General features: G+C 46.5%; 1 protein-coding gene and 1 pseudogene across 2 annotated transcripts in view; one reads left to right on the top strand and one right to left on the bottom strand.

The window, feature by feature from the left end:
- Positions 1–25,206, bottom strand: part of LOC147033529 (zinc-binding protein A33-like) — a 276,088-nt pseudogene extending 250,882 nt beyond the window's left edge. Inside the window, exon 1 of the transcript XR_015051391.1 lies at positions 24,967–25,206. The product of XR_015051391.1 is annotated as a zinc-binding protein A33-like (transcript). The remainder of the gene's footprint in view (positions 1–24,966) is intronic.
- Positions 1–25,586, top strand: part of LOC147033509 (E3 ubiquitin-protein ligase TRIM7-like) — a 1,095,521-nt gene that overhangs the window by 152,730 nt on the left and 917,205 nt on the right. The window lies entirely within an intron of this gene.

Here is a 25,586-nt window from a genome sequence, read left to right as displayed (position 1 = left end):
TGGTGTTGGGGTAATCCTGAAGGAGGATTATGTCAAGAGGGTATTGGAGGTGAGGAGAGTATCTGACCGAGTGATGAGTGTGAAGTTGGAAATTGAAGGGGTGATGATGAATGTCATCAGTGCATATGCCCCACATATGGGGTGTGAGATGGAGTATAAAGAAGATTTCTGCAGTGAGTTAGATGAAGTGGTGGAGAGTGTATCCAAGGATGAAAGAGTGGTGATTGGAGCAGATTTCAATGGGCATGTTGGGGAAGGGAATAAAGAGGATGAGGAGGTGATGGGGAGGTACGGTCTCAACAAGAGAAATGTGGAAGGGCAAATGGTGGTAGAGTTTGCAAAAAGAATGGAAATGGCAGTGGTAAATACGTATTTCAAGAAGAAGGAGGAACACAGGGTGACATACAAGAGTGGAGGAAAGTGCACACAGGTGGATTAGATCTTAAGCAGGAGATGCAATCTGAAAGAGATTAGCGACTGTAAGGTGGTGGCAGGGGAGAGTGTTGCTCGACAGCATCGATTGGTGGTTTGTAGGATGACTTTAGAAGTGAGGTTGAGGAAGAGAGTGAGGGCTGAACCAAGGACCAGATGGTGGAAGCTGTAGGAGGAAGACTGTTGCGTGGAATTTAGGGAGGTGAGACAGGCGTTGGATGGTGGTAAAGATGGGTGGGATGATTGGGCAACTACAGCAGAAGTGGTGAGGGAGATAGCTAGGAAGGTACTTGGTGTGACATCTGGACAGAGGAAGGAAGACAAGGAGACTTGGTGGTGGAACGAGGAAGTACAGGAAAGTATAAGGAAGAAGGGGTTAGCGAAAAGGAAGTGGGATAGTCAGAGAGATGAAGAAAGTAGGCAGGAGTACAAAGAGTGGCGGCGAAAGGCAAAAAGAGAGGTGGCAAAGGCCAAGAAATAGGCATATGATGAGCTGTATGAGAAGTTGGATACAAAAGAAGGGGAAAAGGATTTATACCGATTGGCAAGACAGAGGGACCGAGCTGGGAAGGATGTGCTGCAGGTTCCGGTGATAAAGGACACAAATGGGAATGTGCTGACGAGCGAGGAGAGTGTGTTGAGAAGGTGGATGGAGTACTTTGAGGAGTTGATGAATGAAGAAAATGAGAGAGAGAAGGTTGGAAGAGGTGGAGATAGTGAATAAGGAAGTGGGGTGGATCAGTAAGGATGAAGTGAGGACTGCTATGAAGAGGATGAAAAGAGGAAAGGCGGTTGGCCCAGATGGTATACCAGTGGAGGCATGGAAGTGCTTAGGAGAGATGGCAGTGGGGTTGTTCACCAGATTGATTAATAAAATCTTGGAAAGTGAGAGGATGCCGGAGGAGTGGAGATTAAGTGTACTGGTTCCGATTTTCAAGAACAAGGGTGATGTGCAGAGCTGTGGAAATTACAGAGGGATAAAGTTGTTAAGCCACACCATGAAGGTGTGGGAAAGAGTAGTGGAAGCTCGGTTGAGAGGAGAGGTGACGATCTGTGAGCAGCAATATGGGTTTATGCCAGGAAAGAGCACCACTGATGCGATGTTTGCTTTGAGAATGTTGATGGAGAAGTATAGGGAAGGCCAGAAGGAGTTACATTGTGTGTTTGTGGATTTAGAGAAAGCTTATGATAGGGTGCCAAGAGAGGAGTTGTGGCATTGTATGAGGAAGTCGGGAGTGGTGGAGAAGTATGTGAGGATGGTGCAGGATATGTATGAGGACAGTGTGACGACAGTGAGGTGTACGGTAGGAATGACGGAACGGTTTTAGGTAAAAGTGGGATTGCACCAAGGATCGACTCTGAGCCCTTTCCTGTTTGCAATAGTGATGGACAGGTTGACGGACGAGATCAGACTGGAGTCTCCATGGACTGATGTTCGCGGATGACATCATGATCTGTAGGGAGAGTAGGGAGCAGGTTGAGGCGAGCTTCGAGAGGTGGAGGTACGCACTGGAGAGAAGGGGAATGATAGTCAGTCGGAGTAAGACGGAGTACATGTGCGTAAATGAGAGGGAGGGTGGTGGTATGGTGCGGTTGCAAGGAGTTGAGGTGGGGAAGGTGGATGCGTTTAAATACTTGGGATCAACTGTCCAAAGTAACGGAGAGTGTGGGAGAGAAGTGAAAAAGAGAGTGCAGGCAGGATGGAGTGGGTGGAGAAGAGTTGCAGGAGTGATTTGTGACAGAAGGGTAGCTGCAAGAGTGAAGGGGAAAGTATATAAGACGGTAGTGAGACCAGCTATGTTGTATGGTTTGGAGGAGGTGGCGCTAACAAATAGACAGGAAGTGTAGCTGGAGGTGGCAGAGTTGAAGATGCTGCTATTCTCGTTGGAAGTGACGAGGATGGATAGGATAAGGAATGAGTATATTAGAGGGACAGCGCAGGTAGGACGGTTTGGAGACAAAGTGAGAGAGGCGAGATTGAGATGGTTTGGACATGTGCACAGGAGGGAAGCGGAGTATATCGGGAGAAGGATGTTGAGGATGGAGCCGCCAGGCAGGAGGAGAAGAGGAAGGTCAAAGAAGAGGTTCATGGATGCGGTGAGGGCGGACATGCGGGTGGTTGGAGTGTCAATGAAAGATGTGGAGGATAGAGCGAAATGGAGACGGTTGATCCGCTGTGGCGACCCCTAACGGGAGCAAGCCGAAAGAAGAAGAGAAGTCATAATATGAATAAGGAAAAGACATAAATTTACATAATTAAAGATGAAGTGCACCGCGTGACCTTCACAACCCTCCATCTTACAACAGTAATTTTCTCATAAAAATTAAAAACATGTGTGTTTGCAATTGTGCTTACATTTGAAATTATGCAGATAAAACCTGTTTTTGGTGCATTCATCATTTAATAAATAAAACCGTTATCAGTCAAATCTCACGAGTCATGAGATTCGTGACACCGAGTCACGAGGGACGAGTCACGGAGAGCGCGAGCTCGCAGCAGTAGAAAAAGACATGGATATACGAAAATGGCTAAGATAAGGAAAAAGGTTGCGGTTGTGGTTGCAGTGTGGTTGTGGTCAGCACCCGCCGTGGTCGGCTGCTTTGTACTTCTGATGTTTAAGTTAAATGTTGTGTTTGGTGCTTTGCATATCCCATATCTAGTGCTTTGTGCATAACCTTACCTCTGTGCAATTGACTGCTTCAAATGCGGACCTTGTGGTATCTTCAGGCTGGTCGTATTTGCTGTTGATAGTTTAACATGATGATCGCAGGTCATAGCCTACTGTATCTTATTTCAAAGTGCACTGATTCCGGTGCCAACCTCCCCCGTTTAGTCATTTTATCTCTGGTATATTAATTTTCTCATGCCAATTATTGACAACACCTTGTGTAAGTTCACCTGAAATGGTGCCAATTGTCTAATCATTGAATATCTGCATTGTGAATGTGCCAGTTTGTTTGCGGCTCTCCTGCATTCAAATAATTTTAGGCCAAAAACATCAGAACATAATAAATCTAGCTGGGATCAATTTGGTTAGTATGCGACGGCAACCTCAGTGTAGATGCGTCAATGCTGCATGAATACAATAGTATACCGGGTTATCAAAAATATTAAATATTATAATTGTGCCCCCCAATCCAGTTCATATTCTCCCCCTTAATACTGAGCCCTGGCGACGGGCCTGCAAGCAGGCGATGAAAGGTATGTGGCACAGCAAAGATTTATTGGGGTGTAATGCAGGGATAAAAAGAAGCGTGGGGTGCGACAGTAATACAAGCAACCTACGAAAGCAAACACAGAGCAGACTTGAAGCAAAATTAAGAACAATTATGATCTTCTACAGACTTACTTAACCAGACAGGTGCCAGGACACACACAAACACACACACACACACACACACACACACACACACACACACACACACACACACACACACACAAACCCCTGATGAGAAGGGAGTTTTGTAGCCAGGGAGGGAGGGGAGTTGAGGTTATGCACTCGTGACCTGTGCGCCCAATGGGATGACGCGCCACCAATACATTTCGGGGGGGGGGGGATGTGTGGTACTCCATGGTGTGGTACCCGACAGTAATCGCGTTGTCTCTGGCCCCACCCAGCCACACGCGCGGAGACTGTGTTCTGAAGGAGGAGCTTGAGTGGAGAAGGGGCGGAGTCTAGAGTGCGAGGGTGGAGTGGTGGGCGGGACCAGGTAGGTGGGTGGGGTCGACGTAGAGGGGTGGGCGGAGACTAGAAGCAAGAGACGGGAACAGGAACACACCGCATGAAAACACACACACACACACACACAAGACGGAGGAACTTCTCCGTCTTTTATAGGGCCAGAAGCTCAGGGGGAGGGGCCATGCCGAATTCAAATGTCATCGCCCGAATCAGGCGCTCCGATTGGCCCCGACCCTTCACGTGGCCCACCAGCTTGGGCCGGAAACCGCCTCACTCCATTTCCGGCAAGGCCATTCCCAACAGCGGGAACATTGCGCTCCGACTCCACAAGACGATACGAATTGCCCACACCAAAATCGGCACGCGAATCGCAAGGAAATCTTCATCGGGTCTGGACCATTTGTCCTGGGGTGAACTGACCATGGACCCGTGGTCTTCCGGAGAACCTCCCGGACCGACCACGTATCCTCCATCGGAGCCGCTTGCAGATCCTGGGGGTGTTTGCTCTGAGATCTCGGGTCATCAGGGACCGCACGTTGTGTCAGGTGAAGGACGGTACGCTGTGGTAAACGAGACGAGGGGCAAGCAGGGCAGAGGGTACCGTGGATTGTCTTGCTGTCAAAAAAAACACCATCTGTGCAGCCTCTGAAGAGGTATTTGTTCGCATGCCTTTCTAATGCAATCGGCAATTCTCCCCAGCTTATTGGAAGCTCAAATCGACAGTCCAGCACCTAGTGCAGTCTAGCACCGAGCGCACCTAACTGCGAACCGCACCCCTAACTCCACAGCACCCACATCCATACCATGACCTGATCCTGCCTAACCACCCACAGATCCATCCCACAAACCTGACCAAACCACATGAAAAAAAATTAAATACATTCCCCTGCTGGAACAGCCTCGGTGGAGCGCATACCCCCACCAGGCTGAACAATTCAGGTTCTGTATCTACTGATCGGCCGGATCTGCATCCAGATCTTAAACAAAATCTAATCGGCTTGTTCTTGTCACGTACCCAACTCATCCACCTCGTTTCATTAGAATCTGTCCACAACCTTTTGAGAGAGATATCTTGCTATATGTTGTTTTTAGCTCTATTTCACAATGGTGAAAAAACAAATCACTTAAAAAAATAAAAAAAACTAGAAGGGCACTCTTCGATGACACCAGATATGCCTCCATCCACATGATTACATCATTATACTGTTACGGAAATAGCCCTTAGTATGCTACTAAATATAGGATTAGCTCAGATCCCCCATTAAATGCATGTTTAGCCAGGCTGTTCGGTAAAATGGACGTTACATGTGAGGCAGGAGGTATCACAGGCATGCTTATTGTTCGTATAGTGGTGGTGTGCCGAGGGCTTCTTCTTCTTCCTTCCCCTCTCCGGACGAGGCCCCACCCAGTCGGCTGAGAGGGAGTGGCCAAAAAGAGGAAGTAAAACTAAGGGGAGGAGTTTGTCGGCTTAGTAAAGGGGAGGAGCCGGTGGGGAGCGAACGGAGAACTCTTGGAGTAGTTCAGTTTTGGGAGAAGTACAAAAACTGCAGTCGGGTTTTCGAGGCATGCTGGAGAGGAAAAGGTGGAAAAGAACTGAGAGGACCTGGCTGCTGTGTGAGTCTGGAGTCGGCTTCAAGAGGAGGTGATCGACAGGTTCAACCAGCGTCTAACGACGGAGCCTCTGACTGTCCCGACTCACCTCACGGCTCGACGACGTCTTGGAATCCCATGGACCCGGCCTGCGGGGCTCAACACCCCGATTTGGCCTTGTCTGGTGAGCAGGCGAGGCCTGGACTTGTATGCTGGACCTTGTGAAGGGCCAGCTGAGACCCACCATCGATCTGACGGTCTTGTGTCGTCGACATTACGCGGGGTCAGAACGCGCTGAGAAGGACGTGAGCAAGCAGTGCCGACAAAAGGAGGACCAGCGCCATTTTACCACGCGGCGTGTTCGAGCTTGGATGCTCGAATCCATTGAAATCGGCTTGTTACGAGCGACATTCGTGCTTTTGACATTTTCCTCTCGTCCATGGGACATCACCAAAGTCTTGTCTGCATGCTGCCTATGTCTTGTTTGCATGTTGTTTAAGGTATATATCGGTATGGACCTCTTCGAAACCCGTAGTTCCCTTGTTAAGAACGGGTTATAGATTAATTGAAACATTGTCGTGAATGTTTTGCTTGTGTCGTGTTCCCCGCTGTCCCCAATAAATCTAGCTGATCCGTATGAAGTTGCCGCTCTGGATTAATTTGTGTCGCGTCGAGGAACGATCCGTTCGATTGTTATATAAAACCAAAATTGTTACAGATTGGCAGAAAACGCTCGGCATCTGAAAAAACCAGTCTGTAACCGGGATCTATTTCCCCAACTGGTAAGGTCCAGGATTACGTTGGTATCGCGAATGAAGACGCATGACCCGAGGCCTGTGCCGAGCCAGCCAGCGTTATAAACCCCAGAGACGGCGGTGGTGAGGGTGGCGCCAAGAGTCGGGTGAGAATCCCGCCACCCCTGATCCGCAACAGTTTGGCATTCAGGAGCGGGATATTTGGACCTGTGGTGCATTTCACGCCCCGAGCATTGGTTACGAGAGACGCGAAGGAAAAGAAGGGAAAACGACGCTCGCAAATTTGATTTTGCTTTGAGCGGATCGGGTGTAGAGCTTGGAAATTGTAAAGAAAGGTGGAGTCGCGGGGTGGCGGCACGGCTCCATCTCGGCGCGACGCGGGGCGGGAGTGGGCTGTTAATGGCGCGGCGAACGGCACAGCACGGGGCGGGGGCTCCCGGCCACCGGTTCGGACCGCGTGGTCGCGGCATGCGCCATGGCGGGCGAGGCAGGACAAATACGCGAACATTGGCAAGCTTCAGATACGATTGGGGGATGCCTTGGAACAGGTGAGGTGTTATGAGGGTTATGTAAAGGAGGTGCAGATTGAATTGGACGAGGCGCAACAGCACGCAGACGAGCTTCAGAAAAAGTATGTGTATGGTGGGTTGCGGCGATTGGCCGATGTACGGAAATGAGTTCGGTGGCTGGGGGAGGACTTGGCCAATAGAGTGGACGAACTGTGTGGAGAAGGGAGTAAAGTGGTGTTGTTTACCCGTCAGTTGGAATATGAGAGGAGCGGGCTGGGCAGGGGAATAGAGGAGCAAATTGGTGACTCCCAGGTTGGGGAGAACTTGGACGAAGAGTGGAAAAGAAAGCTAGAGGAGGAAGGATGTGAACATGATTTGGAGTTGGGGCGGCTGGGGGAAGAGGTAGGATCGGGCAATCGGATGGGAGAGGGCCTAGAACAGAAGATAGGGGGAGGAGAGAAGTGTCTGGAGCAAGGGAGGGAGGAGTTGTTGGGGAAGTCGGGACGGTTTGAGGAACTGCAGGGAGAGATGAGGAAATTAGAGGGGAGTATCCAAGAGTTGGAATGAGAGAGGAGCGAACTGGGCAAAGGAATGGAGGAGGAGCAAATTAGTAACTTCAGGGATGGGGGGAGCTTGGAGGAAGGATGGAGAGCAGAGCTGGAAAAGGGAAAACGAAAAAAAACAGGGCTGGAAGAGGAAAAACGGGAACACGATGTGGAATCGGAACAACTGGGGGAAGAGGTGGGATCGGGCGGTCGGGTGGGAGAGGGCCTGGAACGGAAGATAAAAAGAGAACAGGAATATCAGGAACACGTAAAGGAATACAGTAAGAAAAGGGACGAATTGAGGGAGGAAGCATGCGAGGGAGTTGTGGAGATGAGCAAGGAATATGGTAAGAGAATGGACGACATGAGGGAGGAATTATGGAAGGGAACTTCTGAGTTAAGGAAACACCAAAACAAAGAGACGGAATTACTAAACGAGCTGAGGATGTTAAGAGAGGAAAGAAAGAGAATGGAGAATGAAACGTTAAGGAACCGCACTGTGCAGATCGAACAGTTGGAAGCCAAAGCAAGACAAAAGAATGAGATGGAAGAAAGAGTAGTGAAAGAACAACGAATGAAGCAGGAAAGGGAAATCAATCAATTGAGAGAAACGACGAGATTGGAGAAGGAAGAACATGAGACGGTGGGATAGGAAACAAAAAGAACATGAATTTGAAATTGAAATTGACGAACTCAAGAAGAGAACAAGGTTGGAGTACGCGGAGATGGAAAAACTCCGGAAAGATAACGAACAACTAAAAAGGCTCAGAGAGGAAGAACGACTCAAATGGAAAGGAAAATGGAGCCAGGAAGTAGGACAGCACAATAAAGTGAGATGTGTGACATCACCACGGGGAGGAAAGTTAGTGGTGCGGGACTTGATTGACATCACTCGTAGGATGAAACAACAATTAAAGCAAACCCTGATGAAGGAGACATTGAGGGAGCAAACGGGGTTGTTGACGAATGAAACACGTTTGGAGCAGGTCCAGCATGTGGAGCTGACAGCCCCAGAGGAGTGTGGCGAACCGATGATGAGTAACCTGATGAAGACGCAACCAGACCGAGATGACCCTGGAACGAAGAAGGTACGTGGGCACATGTATACATGGTGCGGACGATGAGCTTAGGGTAGGAATTGGATTTTATGTTGATGAAGAGACTCTGTCCGATGGGGTGCACGTATGCGTGACCCCTGAATGTGTGTGTGGAATGCCTGTGAATGAATGCTGTGAGCCCACAGTCCAGACTACAGCACCTGTGTGTGCTGCCAAGGCTGAAACGTGTGTGTATACTGACGTGGCCGTCGAGGATGTAACCCTGGAATGCGAGGCAGTTAGTTAGTCACTCCACAGGGAAGGTTGTATGTGTGGAAAGTGAACACATAACCTTGGAGTGTGTGGAGCCTGTTTTGTGTGGGAGTCCTGAGCGTGGAATGGGTGGTGACGTAGGAAATAGGTTAGAGGTGCAAGGGGAAATAGAAATGCCATCAGGACAGAACTTGACACAGGGGACGAAAACCATCGTGGACAGCTCCGCATGGGTTCTTACAGAGTTAGAGGTGCTGCATCAAGGAGCAGGCTTTAGAAATTGGATTTTAATTTCTCTGTCAGCCTCACAGGAACTTCGGGGTAGAGCGTAGATGAGTAGCAAGTGGCACTGGCATGTGTCACTTGGTCTTCAAACCCATCTGAGGACAAGAGGGGTTCGGCTAGCTGAGTGGGGTTTATCTGTCTTCAGGGAGTTCGAGAGAAGAGGGGGAGGTCGCTCCCCCGATTGGGGTTTACCTGATTTCCGCAAACCCTGGAGAAGAGGAGGGGGTGGAGCACAACCCTAATTGAGACGTGACCCCTTTGAGCCGTGGCGGAAAGGTGGTGGGGTCATGTCATGGGTAATGAGGGACTCCTTCCCTCACTCCCCTTCCAATGAGCCAAAGAAGCAGGCCATATTGGGATGTAAAAATTTTGATTGAAAATTATATCGAGAGTGATTGCAAATTGAGAGACGGTCAGACGGGATAAGAGTGGCACGAGTGGATTTGGGTGATTATTTAAATAAAAAATTAAAAAAAATAGTGGAGACACCCCAGGCAGAGCGTTCAACACACCTGAAACAAGTGGATGACAAAGAGTGGCTTGCTCGAGGAAAGACTGAAATGCCTGGTTAGAACCATGCAGAGGTTCCATGGGGCTGGTGAAGAGATTTTGATGTTTTGTTTAAATTGTTGGAAATAAACGATTCGGGCAGTATGGGGGAGGGCAGCGGACGACGGACGTCGTGACAAATTGATTGGGGTTTGATTAAAAACAAGTAAAATCCTTCAATACAGCGCGTGTGGTGAAGCAAATGAGTATACTAATGTTAAAATATGCAATTTATGCTTTTTCAGTTGAAGAACAATTAAAAAGCATACTTAATATTTGAAATGTAAAAATCTTGTTATTATTGTGATAAGCACCTTTATATATATAAGAGAAGGAATGAAATCGTTCGATACAGCGTGGCAGGGAGCCGCAAAAGAATGATAGCACAAGAAGGAAGAACTGAGCTTTCAGCATTCTGCGATTGGCGGAAATGCCGTCTTTCGGCGCGAAATGCCATGGTGGGCGGAAATGACGTCTTTCGTTCGTTCGTTCATACATGAGAGGGACGCGTTTCTTCGTTTTTTTTTCCGTCAAGCAATAAATTAAATGTTTTTCACATATATCACATTAGTTTCAAAGATTTCCATTGAAATCCTTGGGTATTTACATCAATTGTCGCCATTTCCGTCTAGGTTCCGCACTGCATCTACCGGACGGCCGTCATTGGCTGTCTTGAGGCACGTGGGGGGGGGGGGGACACCGGAGATGTTGTCGACGTGGTAGACGTGGTAGACGCCGGGGACATTTCAAACTCGGTGCAATTGGAAACAGCGCACGCGCTGTAAAATGTGTGTCAGATAATTTTGATGACCAAGTGGGATCCGAAGAACTGGTGTGTTTTTGTTTTAACATAAAAGTGAAAGGTGTTGGATGGTGTTGTGGACTGGGTGTGTGGCACTGTGGAATGAATGACTAAAGTGTTTGGGGTGAATGGCGTGTTTGTGCGAATGAGGAGAGTGAGTGCGAACAACGTACCCTGTCGGTAGGAGTCTCCTAACCAAGTTAGTGTAGGTGAGGGGGACTTAGAGGATTTGACATGGATTCTGGCTGCTGTTCCATTGTACAGGCAGACTGCTAGGGTTAAGTGCAGGCCAAGGTATGGTGGTACTGGCTGGGAGTGTGACATGGTATTGGAAGTTAGTGAGTCGGGAGAGAGGGCACCAGGGCTTTGGGGCTCCTGGCAGGTGAAGGCTGTCAGAGATGCCAGGAGAGCACAGTAGGTTTTAGTGCCAGGAGAGCACAGTAAATTTTAGTGTTAGGAGAGCACAGTATGGGGCAAGAGAGCCACCCCTTAGTTAGGAGCGCCAGAAGCACGCTCAGGTGAACCCCGAGGTCGCTGGGTGTCCCTCCACCCGCTGATTGGAAGCAGGCAAAGAGGCCTAGTAATAGTCACACTCCCCAGCCAGCAAGTTATACCTGGCACCACCAAAAAAAAGAGAGATAAGGGCCTTGCCCAAGTTTAAAAGAATGGAACAGTGTGCCAGGTTGGGAAAAATTGGTCATTGGATCATTGTAGCCATAGCAGGGTTTGTTTAATCGTTTAGAGCTAAAAGTAAATGGTTAGGTTCGATGAACTCTCCTCTGCATCATTCATGCATGACACCTGGTACGAGTAATGTTGATGGGAAAATTTGTTAACAAGGGCCAGGCTCGGTCACCCTCTCCAAATGCCAGAGAGGCCACCAGTGTGTTATGAGCACACACCCACGAAGATAACAGTTGATTAAGAAACACACCATCCTTCCTGTGTGTTTAAAAAAAAAAAAAAAAAAATTTAAAAAGAGAAAAAATAAATAATAATAACTTATTAAGAAGACCATACCAAAACAAGTCCTGCCAAAACAAGTCAGGCAAGGAAGGTTAAGGGTACTCTCCATCTCACCTGGTCTGATGTCATCATACCCACTTGCACCCTCAAGAACGCCTCCAAACTGCATTTGCTTACCATCAATATCACCGTGCCACCATCACCGTGCCACCTGCTGTCCAATGCGGGGCTTTGTTACCTGCTGCTGCTCGTGAGTAGGCCATTGCAGCCGAGAAGTCATTTTGTGGGCCATATGGGCCGAAGTCATTTTGAGGGCCATATGGGCCAAAGTCATATTGTGGGCCATATGGGCCATAGCATTTTTGTGAGCCATTGAGGCCAAAGTGCTTTTGTGGGCCGTTGCGGCCGAAGATTCATGCCATTTTGTGGGCCGTTGCGGCCGAAGATTCATGCCATTTTGTGGGCTCAGTGGGCCGAATAACTCTCTGTGAGATTAGGCCACTGGGCCGACTGAACTCACCTGGTAAGAGGCCAATCGGGCCACGAAGTGAGGAAACCCTCAGGGGTGAATAGTCAATATTGCCGGGAGGGACATGAAGGAGCGAACATGTTAGGGAACTTTGAACCTTTGAATGTCCTGCTCCTATGCAAATATTGGTGTTAAAAGTAAAATTGAATGCCCTCCCATTCAAATCCATAATTAGAATGTTAAGTATTGTGCATAGAGTGTGAATGTGTTTGTTAGATTAGTGATCCGACACACTAGGATATGGACATGCCAATCTTACTGTGACACTTTGGTTTTTGGAGTTAAGTGCTTCCCATATTGTGGGTTAGAGTAAATGGGAGATTTGTGCTGTACGTTAGACAGGGCCATGACCGTGGGCTGCCCCAAATGGAGGCTCGGGAGAGCCTCAGGAGAAAGGTGGGGGTCGTGTTGCGGAAATAGGCCCTTAGTGGGTTATTAAATATATGATTAGCCCAGATCCCCCCTTAAATGTATGTTTGGCCAGGTTGTTTGGTAATCGGAAGTTACATGTGTATCAGGAGGTGTAGCAGGCTGTCCATTGTTCATACAATGGTGGTGTACCAAGAGGCGCCTTCTTCTTCCTTCCCCCCTCCTAACCAGCCCCCATCCAGCGCCCTGACAGAATCAGTCAGCAAGATGTGCCAGCAATCCATTGGCGGAGAGCTGTTGCAAACTCGAACAATGGACCAATCACGTGTCCCCGGGGTGGTCGGAAAAGGCCCGCCCAGAAAGGCAAGGAAGGAACTGCTTCGTCTGTCTGCGATCTGCTTCGTGAGGAGTGACTCGACGAGCTGTTCCTCTTTGGCCATGGAACCAGCGTGCAGGTCGTCCCCAGGTTGATCCTGAGTCCAGCCACGGGGCCTCTGACTGTCCTGGCTCCCTGCGCAGCTCGACCACGTCTTTTCACCCCATCGATCCACCTGCGGAGCCCAACACCCAGATTTAGCCTGGTCTGGTGTACAGGCCAGGCCTGGATTGGCATACTGGACCTTGTGAAGAACCAGATGGAACACACCATAGATCTTTCTCTCCTGTGCCGTCAACCTACGGGGGCTGGACACACCGAGGCTGTGTGTGAGCTGTACCAATAGGAGTAGGAGCGCCATTTTGCCTCGCTGCATGCTCGAATCCTACACCATCGGCTTGTCACGAGCTGCATTCGTGCCTTCGATACCTTTCCTCTCATCCATGAGGCACCACCAAGTACTCCGTGTCTTGTCTGCATGTTGTCCAGGCCAAAGGTATATTTTGCACGGCCTCCCTTTGAAACCCATATCCATAGCTCCCTAGGTAAGAGCGGGTTATAGATTAATTATAACGTTCGTGAATGCTTTGCTTGTGTCGTGCTCCCCGATGTGTCCCCAACAAATCTGGCTGATTTATACGAAATTTGCCGCCTTGAATTTATTCTTGCCGCGCTGAGGAACAATCGCTCGATTTGTATTTAAAACCAAACTGGTTACGGACTGGGGCAGACTACGCTCGGTCTCTGATCAAACCCAGTCCGTAGCCGGGGTCGATATCCCCAACTGGCAAAGCCCAGGGGTACGTTGGTATAGTGATCTGAGATGCGTGACCCGAGATCTGTGCCGAACTAGCCGGCGTTATAACCCCTGAGACGGCGGTGCTGTTAAGCGCCGTCGAATCTTCAACAGTATGACGTCATAATTATCGTTAAAACATTCTACATGAGTCGGCGCACTGATGCTGAAAATTGTGTCAATCGGATAAGCGGTTGTAGAAAAAACAGAAAATTAGCATGGACGTACGTACGTATGTACAAACGGATGGACAACCCGAAAACGTAATGCCACCGGCGGTATAAAAATTCTTATATCCGGATCAGGATCCGGATTTTATAAAATACAAGGAAATTGAACACAGGTGAAGGCCATTCAGCCCATCATGCCTGCACGAACACCAAACTCATTGATCCACACTCGATCCAAGGAAGAAAATGCAAAAAAGTTTTAAGATAAATAAATAAATTATTATTTTAATTTTCTGTAGTTTTTGTCCATATATATATATATATATATATATATATATATATATATATATATATATATATATATATATATATATATATATATATATATATATATATATATATATATATATAGATATTGTCAGGTCTGAATGTCAGGTATGACTATTGATTGGCCACATATTGGCCCATATTTGTACATTTGACTTATTTAAACATTCATCAATTGCATTAATCAGGTGTCTGGAGTCAAACCCAGACAAATGATCACTTCTGGAGTCAAATGATCACTTCCGGTTCCGGTTTTGAGCGGCAAGAGGTCTCCTTCGGGGCTCCCTGCTGACATTCTCAAAGTTAAGTTCCGGTTGTTATTTGTCCCGTTTTAACTGTTTAATTTTCTCACCTACATGTTAATGTGTGTTCCTAGTTCGGTTTTGTTTCAAAAATCGTGCTATTTTGTGAGTATTTATGTCGACGTTCTTACTTGGTGTTTGAGGCCTAGTCCTAGGTTTGAGGCCTACCGGTTCCACTCGGTGTTCGATCGTTTTTTTTTTTTTTGTTTGTTTTTTCTCCCCATTACCTTCAATTTCTATCCTCCCCATTACCTTCAATTTTCATCCTCCCCACTTTCCAAACATCCCCCATTCTCCCAACTAATCTCTTTCTTATCTCAAAAAAAAAAAAAAAAAAAAAAATATACCCAACAACAACAACAACACGCTCACCTTCTCCCGATTCTGCTACTTCTTCTTCCTCTTAACTTCCTCCTCGTCTTCCTCGATTTCTTTTTTTTTTACACTTCCATAACCTAATCTGTTGAACTCTCTCATACATTAATATTAACAACAAAAACAATCTTATAATGCTTCATCTTCCTCTCTCACACATGTGGTACTCTTTACTGTTTCATAATGCACTTCTCTTCTGCTATTTTAACAAACTGCTCTCATTTCGACCTCTCCTTCATTCCTTGCCTAAAAAATCCAACTATTACAGCGCTTCTTCTCTCCATGCTCTGAATTCGCCTTCATTGCATCCATCAAGAATTGTGTTAAATCGCATCTCTGACCTAAAACTTTTAAAAACCACAGTTTGCCATGGATGCTCGCTTTCCATCAACCATTCTTTTTTTCCAACTTCAGTGCCAACTCACCCCCTCACCCCTCACTCTCACTCTCAAAGCAACCATCCCACTCTTCTCCCTCCAAGCCTCCCTCTCACCTCTTTCAAAAATTCCCCCTCACCTTTCTCCCACCTTTCATCCCCCTCACTCTTCCTTCTCTAAGTTGCCCCCCTCTCATCCACCAACCTGCCTCCCTCCACTGCCCTCTCACCTCCATCTCTTCACTCCACCTCCTCAAATCCTCAACTGCCATCTTCCTTGTCTCTTGTCCCCCCTCTCTCCCAGCACCACAGAGCCTTTTCTCCTCCTCATTCGGCCCCCTCCCCTCGCTATTCTGCAATACCCCACACTCCTTCAGCAACCCTCCTTACCTCCCCCCTCGTCCCTCGTCCTACCCTCCCCCGCCCCTCCACCTCCTGCACCCAAAGCCTCCTCCCCTACCTCTTCATTAAAAGTGTGGACCTCAAATATCCGGGGCCTTCGCTCAAACCTTTCAGATCTTTCCATGCAGGTTGCCACTGACAAACCAGACATTATCTGCCTAACAGAAACTTTCCTCTCCCAAGACGTGTCTGACTCCCAAGTATCACTCCCTGGTTACTCCCTCTTACGGTATGACAGACCTGAGCCTCGTCCTGGTGGAGGTGTTGCTCTCTTCATCAAAGACTCTATTCCTCACTCTCCCTGCACTGCTCTCACTCCCCCACACCCCCAGGAATACCTCTGGCTTCGGCTTCCCCTCCACTCCCACCTCATGTTTATATGCGTACTGTACCGTCCACCGAACAGTGATGACTCCATCTACACCTCACTCTCCGAAAACATGGACCATCTTCTATCTTCTCATCCAAACTCTCTCTTCCTCTTATGTGGCGACTTCAATTGTCATCACGCCAGTTGGCTAGGTGTGGGTACCTCTCTCACCTGCCATGGGACATCAGCAAAAGCTTTCTGTGACTCATTGGGACTGACTCAATCGGTCAACTTCCCGACCCGGATCTCAACCAATGGTACTCCATCTCTTCTGGATCTGATTTTGACAAATTTCCCTGACAATATCTGCTGCTCTTCCTTCGCTCCAATTGGTTCTTCTGACCACGTCCTTGTTAAAGTGGACATCTCTCTGGCTGTCATCAGAGAACCACCTCACCGCCGTCGAGTCTGGCATTTCAATCAAGCCGACTGGCAGGGTCTCCGAGCAGCCATCAAACTTACAGACTGGTCTCCTATCACTACTTTCTCAAACATCAACTCATCCTGGGAATTCTTTCAAAGAAACTTGCTCTCCCTCATGCACAGATTTATCCCCTCTCGTGTTCAGTTGTCTTACCCTTCCTCCCGCCCTTGGTTTACTGAAGCTTGTGGTGAGGCAGTTGTCCTGAAACAACTTGCCTTTGCCTCATGGAAAGCAAACCCAACTGAGGGCAATCTCAGTTCTTTCCACAAAGCTCGGAACAAGTGTGTATCTACCCTCAGGAGAGCCAGAAAACAACATCTTTCTCATCTCAAGTCTGAACTCTCAAACCTCTCTCCCTCCTCAAAATCCTGGTGGCGTTTAATCAAATCTGTTTCTGGTGTATGTTCCCCCTCCATCCCCTCCCTTACCTCAAATGGCCGCACTGCTGATTCCACACGTGATAAAGCTGAATGTCTAAACTCGGTGTTTGCAGCTAAATCTTGTGTCCCAAACCCATCACTATCTCTACCCACTTTACCCAGTCGCACCCAACTGTCCCTGGACTCTGTATCCTTTTCTCCTGACAAGGTGGAGAGCTTGCTTTCAAACCTCGAGTCAGATTCTGCAATCGGTCCAGACGGCATCAGCCCACGTGTCCTCAAAGCCTGCTCTTCTGCTCTTGCTCACCCTCTCTCTGTTCTATTCACCCTCTCATTTTCCCAAGGTCATCTGCCATCTGCTTGGAAATCTGCTAACATCACTGCCCTGCATAAAAAGGTGCAAAAACAGATCCCTGTAACTACAGACCAATCAGCCTTCTCCCAATCATCAGCAAGGTTATGGAATCCATCATTGCTTCAGACATGAAATCCTTCCTCTTCTCCAATGGCTTGATTTCCAATCATCAATTTGGTTTCAGACCAGGTCACTCTACCCTGGATATGCTGCTACTGCTCTCCCATCAATGGATGGAGGTCCTCAATGCCAGACAGGAAATCCGAGCCGTATCCCTGGACATATCACGTGCTTTTGACACAGTCTGGCACCCTGCCCTACTCACCAAACTCTCTTCCCATGGTATTCAAGGCCATCTCCACTCATGGCTCGCAGACTTCCTCTCCTGTCGCAGTCAACGTGTGGCCCTAAATGGAGTTCTTTCATCCCCTCTTCCTGTGCAGGCTGGAGTTCCTCAAGGTAGCGTTCTGGGCCCTGTTCTTTTTCTGGTTTTCATCAATGATCTCTCGGACTCTCTGGAAAATCCTCTATTTCTCTTTGCCGACGACTCCACCCTCTGCCGTACCATCTGTCATCCCTCAGACCGGCAAGCAGCAGCTTCTTCGCTCACTGCAGATCTGGATAAAATCACAAACTGGTCCAACACGTGGAACATGTCTTTCAATCCACACAAATCTCACACTCTCACTATGTCTCTTCGAAAGGACCGTTTACAAAACCCCCCATCCACTTTCTCAACAATCCTCTGGAAGAAGTCTTTTCTTTCAAGCTTCTGGGTCTCACTATCTGCCATGACCTTTCCTGGGAAAGTCACATTTCCAACCTTGCCTCAAAAGCCAGTCGCCGACTGGGAATCCTCCGTCGTGCAAAGTCCTTCCTCGGCCCTCTTGAGCTCCTGACTACTTACAAAGCTTTTGTCCGTAGCCTGATGGAGTACTGCTCTCCCCTCTGGGCTGGTGCTCCTGCCTCCCACCTTTCTCGACTTCACGCTGTCGAAACCAGGGCTTTTAAGATCATTGGCATCTCCCGCAATGAAGCTGAGTCTTTGGGCCTCTCACTCAATCACCGCAGGTTGGTCGGTGGTCTTTCTGTCTTCTACCGACTCCTCTCCAGCCTTGCCCCCTGCTCTCTCTGCGATTTGTCCCAACCACATTTCCACAGGGCGCTCAAGGTCCGCCAACAACCCCATTCTGGTAAAACTACCAAAATCACGAATCACTGCTCATCTTCACTCTTTCATTCCTCTTTTTTCCCGCCTTTGGAATAAACTTCCTCACTCTATTCTTTCCCATTCTTCCCTCCAGGCTTTCAAAACAGCTGTTCACCACCACCTCTTATCTTCCCCCATCCAAATCCTCGATCTTTTCTACCCCGATAATCCACCCAAGCCCACTTCCTTCAATTCTCCTGCTTTCCTTCCTGAAAGTCCCTGTAATGTCCATCTTCTCCTCGCCATGTTCCCCGTCCCATCCCCATCCCTCTCCCTTCCACAGTTCACCTGTGTCTGTTCCTCAATGTTTTGTCCCTTCCACTCCCACCCCTCTTGTCTCATGCCTCCTTGCTGTGAGTTGTGTGTTAGCTCTCATACGAGCCTCGACCAAGGTATACAAAAAAAAAAAAAAAAAAAAAAAAAAACCCTTGGCCTGGTTGCTTCAAATTGTGTTTCCAAGCTTTTGCCCTTATTTTACAATTTGCTGTACGATGTGTTAAAATGTAATGTCAACAAGCTTGCCATGGCCTTGCCAGAGAGCAGCGTCTGCAGGCTGTTATGAATTCCAGTGGAGTGACAACAAACGGCTGGAGAACTCTGTTATAGCTGATTCACCCAAGGGCCGTAGGGAGGGGGGAAAAGCCCACTTGCATCTTTGTTTCTTTCTTTGCTTGCTTTTCTCCACCTAGGAATAGGTTTTATATATGAAACTTTTGGAGTGTAACCTTTAGTGTGGTACAGGTTCTGACTGCTGTGGTTGGTCCCTGTGGCACCTCCGCTTGCAAGTGCTGTGTAACTTCAATAAATCGTATATTCGAGAATCCTCAGTTGACTCCCCTCAATTCTTGGCCAGAATTGGTGAGGGTCTTCATTATATATATATACATACGAGCTGAATGCACCTGGCATTGCCCAGGTTCTTTTTGAATGAATTTAATCTTCTGTACATCGGTCTGACACGAGCCTAGTATCAGTTCCCTATTGGGCCACGGCAGTCATAGCCAACACCTCGCCTATAACCTTCCCAGGGCCCGTCACGACATTTTTTGTTTCAGAGCTTTCCTCCTATCTTTTACCGTTCAGGAGATTAGCGCACGGACAAACAAACAAACAAACAAACAAACAAAAACTTCAAATTATATATTATGTATATATATATATATAATTTGAAGGTTTATAAAAAAAGCATGAAAAAAATTTTTAAATTTTTGTAGTTTTTGTATTTTTTCTTTCCCTCAGGGGAGGGAGCATGGGCTTGGTTAAAAACATACAACATCAACCACACAACACCCCTTGAGAAGACCCCACTAACAGCACTCCGTACACATGCACACAATCACCCATCAATGCTCAAAATACCGAAAACTCCTGTCAACATCCCTATACCCTTCAATCTCCAGAACTTCCAGGTACCTGTCTCATTCTAATTTAAACTTATCTACTGTTTCTGCTGCCACTGCCTTTCCAGGGAGGCCATTCCATGCATTAACTACTCTCTGAGTAAAAGACTCCTGCCTGACTACCGTCTTAACTCTCAGGCTATGGCGCCTGGTCCTATCACTGTGGACTCTGTTGAATAATTCATCTGCACTTATTTTATCTTTACCTTTCATTATCTTAAACATCTCCATCCTATCTCCTCGTAACCGCCTCCTTTCTCGTGTATAAAGCCCTGTCTCCTTCAGCCGCTCCTCACAGCTGAGTCTAGCTAGGCCCGGAATCAATCTCGTCGCCCTGCGCTGAATCCTCTCTCTGTCATCTATGTTCTTCCTGAGTTGTGGTGACCAAAAGTACACACAATATTCTCGAAGTGGCCTCACCAAATTCCTGTACAATGTTAACACCACCTCTTTTGATTTATAAATGATCCCCTCCGAATACAGCCTAAAACTCAATTTGCTTCACCTATAGCTGCCTGGCACTGTGCTGCCTGCTTACCTCCCGTATCTATTACCACCCCCAGATCTTTCTGCTGTGTGACACGCTCCAAAATTACCCCTTGCACTGCCTTTCCCTCGTCCACCCAATCAGACACTGCTTCATAGAACTCTAAAAGATTTGTTAAACAGGAACTACCTTTGGTAAACACATGCTGACTACCTTTAATTAGTTTGTAATGGTTTTAATGGTTCCTCATCTGGTCCTTAATTAATATCTCCAACACCTTCCCCACAACTGAAGTCAAACTAACAGGTTTATAGTTTCCCATTTCTTCTCTGGATCCTTTCTTAAATAGTGGTGTTACATTTGCTACTCTCCAATCCTCCGGTACCTGTCCTGACTCCAGGGAGCGATTGAAAATATCCGTTAATATCTCGCTTACCTGCTCAGCCACCTCCATTAATACTCTCTGTGCATATTATCTGGATCCGGAGCCTTATCGACTCTGAGATTACCTAGCTGTTCCTTTATTTCCTCCACTCCAACCTGGATCTTCTGTAAAAGCCCTTCCTCACATCCTTGAAAGATACTCTCAGCTCTTGGTAATTCTCCTGACTGTTCCTCTGTAAAACTTGAAGAAAAATACCTGTTTAATAAGCCTGCCATCTCACTTTCATCAATGGGCCCACACTGCTCCTAACCTGGTCTTTTCTCCTGATATACTTAAAGAAAGCCTTGATATTATGTTTAATAATCTTCGCCATGTATTTCTCATACCCTCTTTTTTGCCTTCCTGAAATCTAATAGTCTTACCCGACTATCCTGAACTCTAACCCATGACAGAATCTTTGCACACACACTGTTATGGTCACTTGCTTCGAAATGCTCCCCGACCTCCACCTCCTCCATCATATTGGGATCGGTACTTAAAAGGTCTAAAACTGCACTCCCCTTGGTGGGCTTATCTTTAAACTGGGTTAAAAAGCAATCCTGGACTAAAACGAGGAAATCCTCATCTGTTCTGCCCTTTCCCTGCTCCTCCAGCCAATCTATCCCTGGCAAGTTAAAATCCCCCATAAATAATACTCTTCCCTCACCACATGCCCTTCTGAATTATTCATGCACTCCTCCTTCCTCCTCTTCCTTCCCACTCGGAGCCTTATCAAAGCATCCTACCAGTATCTAAATGTTTTTACAATCTCTAATCTCTACTCCTACAGAATCCTCAACATTCATTCCTTCTTTAATGTCACCCCTTTCTCTTGATGCAATGCTGTCCATCACACAGATTGCTACTCCTCCTATTCTCTCCTTCCTGTCACACTGATACACCTTGTAGCCTTCTAATCTTGTCCTCCAGTTACTCTCCTCCTTAAACCATGCCTCACTCACTGCATACTCCTCGCTATCTACTTTGGCTTCAAGCTCTTCCATCTCATTATTTAAACTTCTGGCATTGGTATCGAATATATTTAACTCATGGGGTAAGGGCACATCTTCACCAAAATCAAATGAATTAGTTCTTGTCTCACTCCAAACCTGTCCATCAAGTTTTGTTATAATCTGTCCACCACGTTTTGAGATTCCCTGCCTGCAGACAGACAGACAGATAGACAGATAGACAAGCCGGTAGGCGACGAGGGATTCGCTCGGATCGAAGCGCTGGATACGATGCTTTTCATTCTGACCGATCCACCGATGAAGATTCATTGCAAAGAGGTATTGGTTCACATACAATTGTTCCTCTGCCTGGCAAGATTTTTCCGATTGCGTATTTTGCCAACTAGCACTCCTCATAAAAAATGGCGGTAAATAGACACCCTATTTTTGAAGGACTACCATTTGAAAAAAAAATTGGTTTGCTGGTTTGTGCTGTGGAGCCTCGCGTTGCACACACACACACACACGCACACACACACAAACACGGAAAACCCTATAAACTTCTCTCAAAGCTCTTGTTTGACCACACCTCCTGAGCCACACAATATTTTTCATAAGCCACGCCCACTTTCCTACGCCACTCCCACTTTAAATAATAAATAATTGGAGGTGGTGTGTGGGTCGTGGAATCGTTTACGGTAAAGAAATAAATAATTTGAGGTGGTGTGTTGGAGGGAAATCGTTTTCAGCAAATAAATAAATAATTGGAGGTGGTGTGTGGATCGTGGAATTGTTTTTAGTAAATAAAAAAATAATTGAAGGTGGTGTGTGGATCGTGGAATCGTTTACGGTAAATGAATAAATAATTGGAGGTGGTGTGTGTGCCGTGGAATCGTTTTCAGTAAATAAATAATTGAAGGTGGTGTGTGGGTCATGGAATCGTTTTCGGTAAATAAATAAATAATTGGAGGTGGTGTGTGGATCGTGGAATTGTTTTCGGTAAATAAATAAATAATTGGAGGTGGTGTGTGGGTCGTGGAATCATTTTCAGTAAATAAATAAATAATTGGAGGTGGTGTGTGGATCGTGGAATCATTTTCAGTAAATAAATAAATAATTGAAGGTGGTGTGTGGATCGTGGAATTTTTTCCCGTAAATAAATAATTAATTCAAGGTGGTGTGTTGGAGGGAAATCGTTTTCAGTAAATAAATAAATAATTGGAGGTGGTGTGTGGATCGTGGAATTGTTTTTAGTAAATAAAAAAATAATTGATGGTGGTGTGTGGATCGTGGAATCGTTTACGGTAAATGAATAAATAATTGGAGGTGGTGTGTGCGCCGTGGAATCGTTTTCAGTAAATAAATAAATAATTGAAGGTGGTGTGTGGGTCGTGGAATCGTTTTCGGTAAATAAATAAATAATTGAAGGTGGTGTGTGGGTCGTGGAATCATTTTCAGTAAATAAATAAATAATTGAAGGTGGTGTGTGGATCGTGGAATCGTTTTCGGTAAATAAATAAATAATTGGAGGTGGTGTGTGGATCGTGGAATCGTTTTCAGCAAATAAATAAATAATTGAAGGTGGTGTGTGGGTCGTGGAATCATTTTCAGTAAATAAATAAATAATTGAAGGTGGTGTGTGGGTCGTGGAATCGTTTTCGGTAAATAAATAAATAATTGGAGGTGGTGTGTGGATCGTGGAATCGTTTTCAGAAAATAAATAAATAATTGAAGGTGGTGTGTGGATCGTGGAATTGTTTTCCGTAAATAAATAAATAATTCAAGCTGGTGTGTGGGTCGTGGAATCGTTTTCGGTAAATAAATAAACATATTATATTATTAGAAATCCACAAAGACAGAAATGCCGGTGATTCCATTTATTTTGGATCCTTTTCACTTTGGTCAATAACGTTTGGATCGAGGAGAGATCGAAGGTGGAACGACGGTGTAGTTCCTTACAAACACTGTATACACACCTTAAATGACGGCAAATAGACACCCGATTTTTGAAGGACTACCATTTGAAAAATAAAACCTCAATCAAAAATCGGCTTGAGTAAAATTTTCTAAACATCTCGAAGTGTTTAATTCCGAAGTCTCGTTTCTCTACATTCAAAACTGAAGGACAAGTATTGAAAATACTGTACGCGGTTTTTCGGCCGCTGCACAGCAACGGGTGGTTGCTCGGCAACGTAATTCAAACGCGCACATTCCCTGACCATATGGCAACTGTTGGCAAAGTTTCATCGAAATCGGTTTGCTGGTTCGTGCTGTGGAGCCTCGTGTTGCACGCACGCACACACACACACACACACACACACACACACACACACACACACACACACACACACACACACACACACACACACACACACACCCGGAAAACCCGACAATAAGGGATATCTCATATATAGCGAATCCAATAGATAGACAGATAGATAGACAAATAGGGGTGAAAACATAACCTCCGTCCCCCTTCGGTAGTGAAAGTAATAAAACCCGAACATGACCTCGAACTAACATCCCCAATCACAGGAGGTCATGCCCCGAGATGTGTTGTTCTTTGCTGGTGCTGAACCAGAACAACACTTTCAGGACATACGAGACGACCCCTGAACCCGTTGGGTTCCCGTTGTGCCAGCCGTTGATAAAAAAAAAACATCATTTAAAAAAAAAATAATAGTAATAATAAAAAGATAGCTCCAGCGAACTTTACCGCTGAGGTTGTTTCCATCGATCAAATTCTCCCGAAGAGTACTTGACTGAATCGGGAATTGATTTTTTTATATTTTTTTCCGTTGCCCGATTTGAACGAAACTTGATACTGCACACCGCAGGAGAACGGCGAGTTCGGTGGCCCTAAAATTTTTGTGCTATTGTGTACCGTTTTGGCTGTATTTCGGGAACATACATAGATACATACATACATACATACATACATGATGAGAGTTTTAGTAATGTACAGACTTTCCCCGATTAGGGATGAAACCCCGATCAGGAATCACGTTACCAACACAACTAGCAGCTGTACCTGGTTACGTGTCCTTATCCCATGAGCTGATCCCCTTTGTAATAGTTTAACAAGTGAAGGTTATCAGACTGTAATTGAGTTCTGAATAAGTAGATTGTGACACGGGGGATTGTTCTCTATTACACGGAATCATCTTTTGTGGAATAAAATTTCATTCCTTTCTCCACAAACGTTCACATTGTGATGTTATCAGGAATGAATAACTGGATCCTCATAACAAGTGTTATCTTCACATTGTACATACATCTTTGGGTTCTTCTTCATCAACAACAACAACAACAACCCACAACGACCCAGGAACTCTGTCGGTGGTTCCTCTCACTCCCTGTGACGGACGTTTTCCTGCCGAACCACACAAGTCTTCCCGATCTGACTCTCTACACTCTTCACCTCCTTCATTATCAGAGTGAAACAAACACGATCATTGTACAACATTCCTCATTAATAACTTGATCATTCCTTAACCCGGTCCGAGTAGACACGTTACCTCTCCTGCTGATGAAGATTGAAAAACGTGAAAACACTTCCGCGAATTGAGCTCAGGGGGAGGAGCTTCCTTCCGTGACGTCATGAACGTGATGACGCCAATTCGCGGAAGGAGAACGTGATGACGCCAATTCGCGGAAGGAGAACGTGATGACGCCAATTCGCGGAAGGAGAACGTGATCTGCCGTGGATTCAAATCTCACGTTATTTAAATAACAGTTTTTCAACTTGAGTTTATTTTCTTGTTAAAGAATAACCGAATGAGGGAACAACCCGCGGGTATTTAACCCTCCCACGTGATGATAACGTGAACTCGAACCCCGTTCTCTCTCTGTTCATCCGGTTTCATAAACAAACTCGTTCTCGTCTCGTTCTCATTGATCAAAACAAACATCATTCGGGAATCCCGATCCACCGACGTCATCCGATCGATGTTCGAGTTCGGAAAGTTCAATCGGAGCCTGAACTGAACTCATCGGGGAGAACATCCCGACCCAGCTATAAACTACCGTCCTGGTGTTTCACAGGCAGGGCGATTCATCAAGGTGTTCATCTTCGTCCCAAGGATGCACGTAAAGCCGGCCGTCCCGTGTGCTGGCACGAGTTGGTGAACGTTAAAGA

Source organism: Eptatretus burgeri, chromosome 2 (assembly GCF_056783735.1).
Source record: "Eptatretus burgeri isolate ZD-2024b chromosome 2, Ebu_testis_v1, whole genome shotgun sequence".
NCBI lineage: Eukaryota > Metazoa > Chordata > Myxini > Myxiniformes > Myxinidae > Eptatretus > Eptatretus burgeri.
The sequence above is the reverse complement of the archived record's forward strand: the minus strand, read 5'-3'. Positions and strand labels throughout refer to the sequence as shown.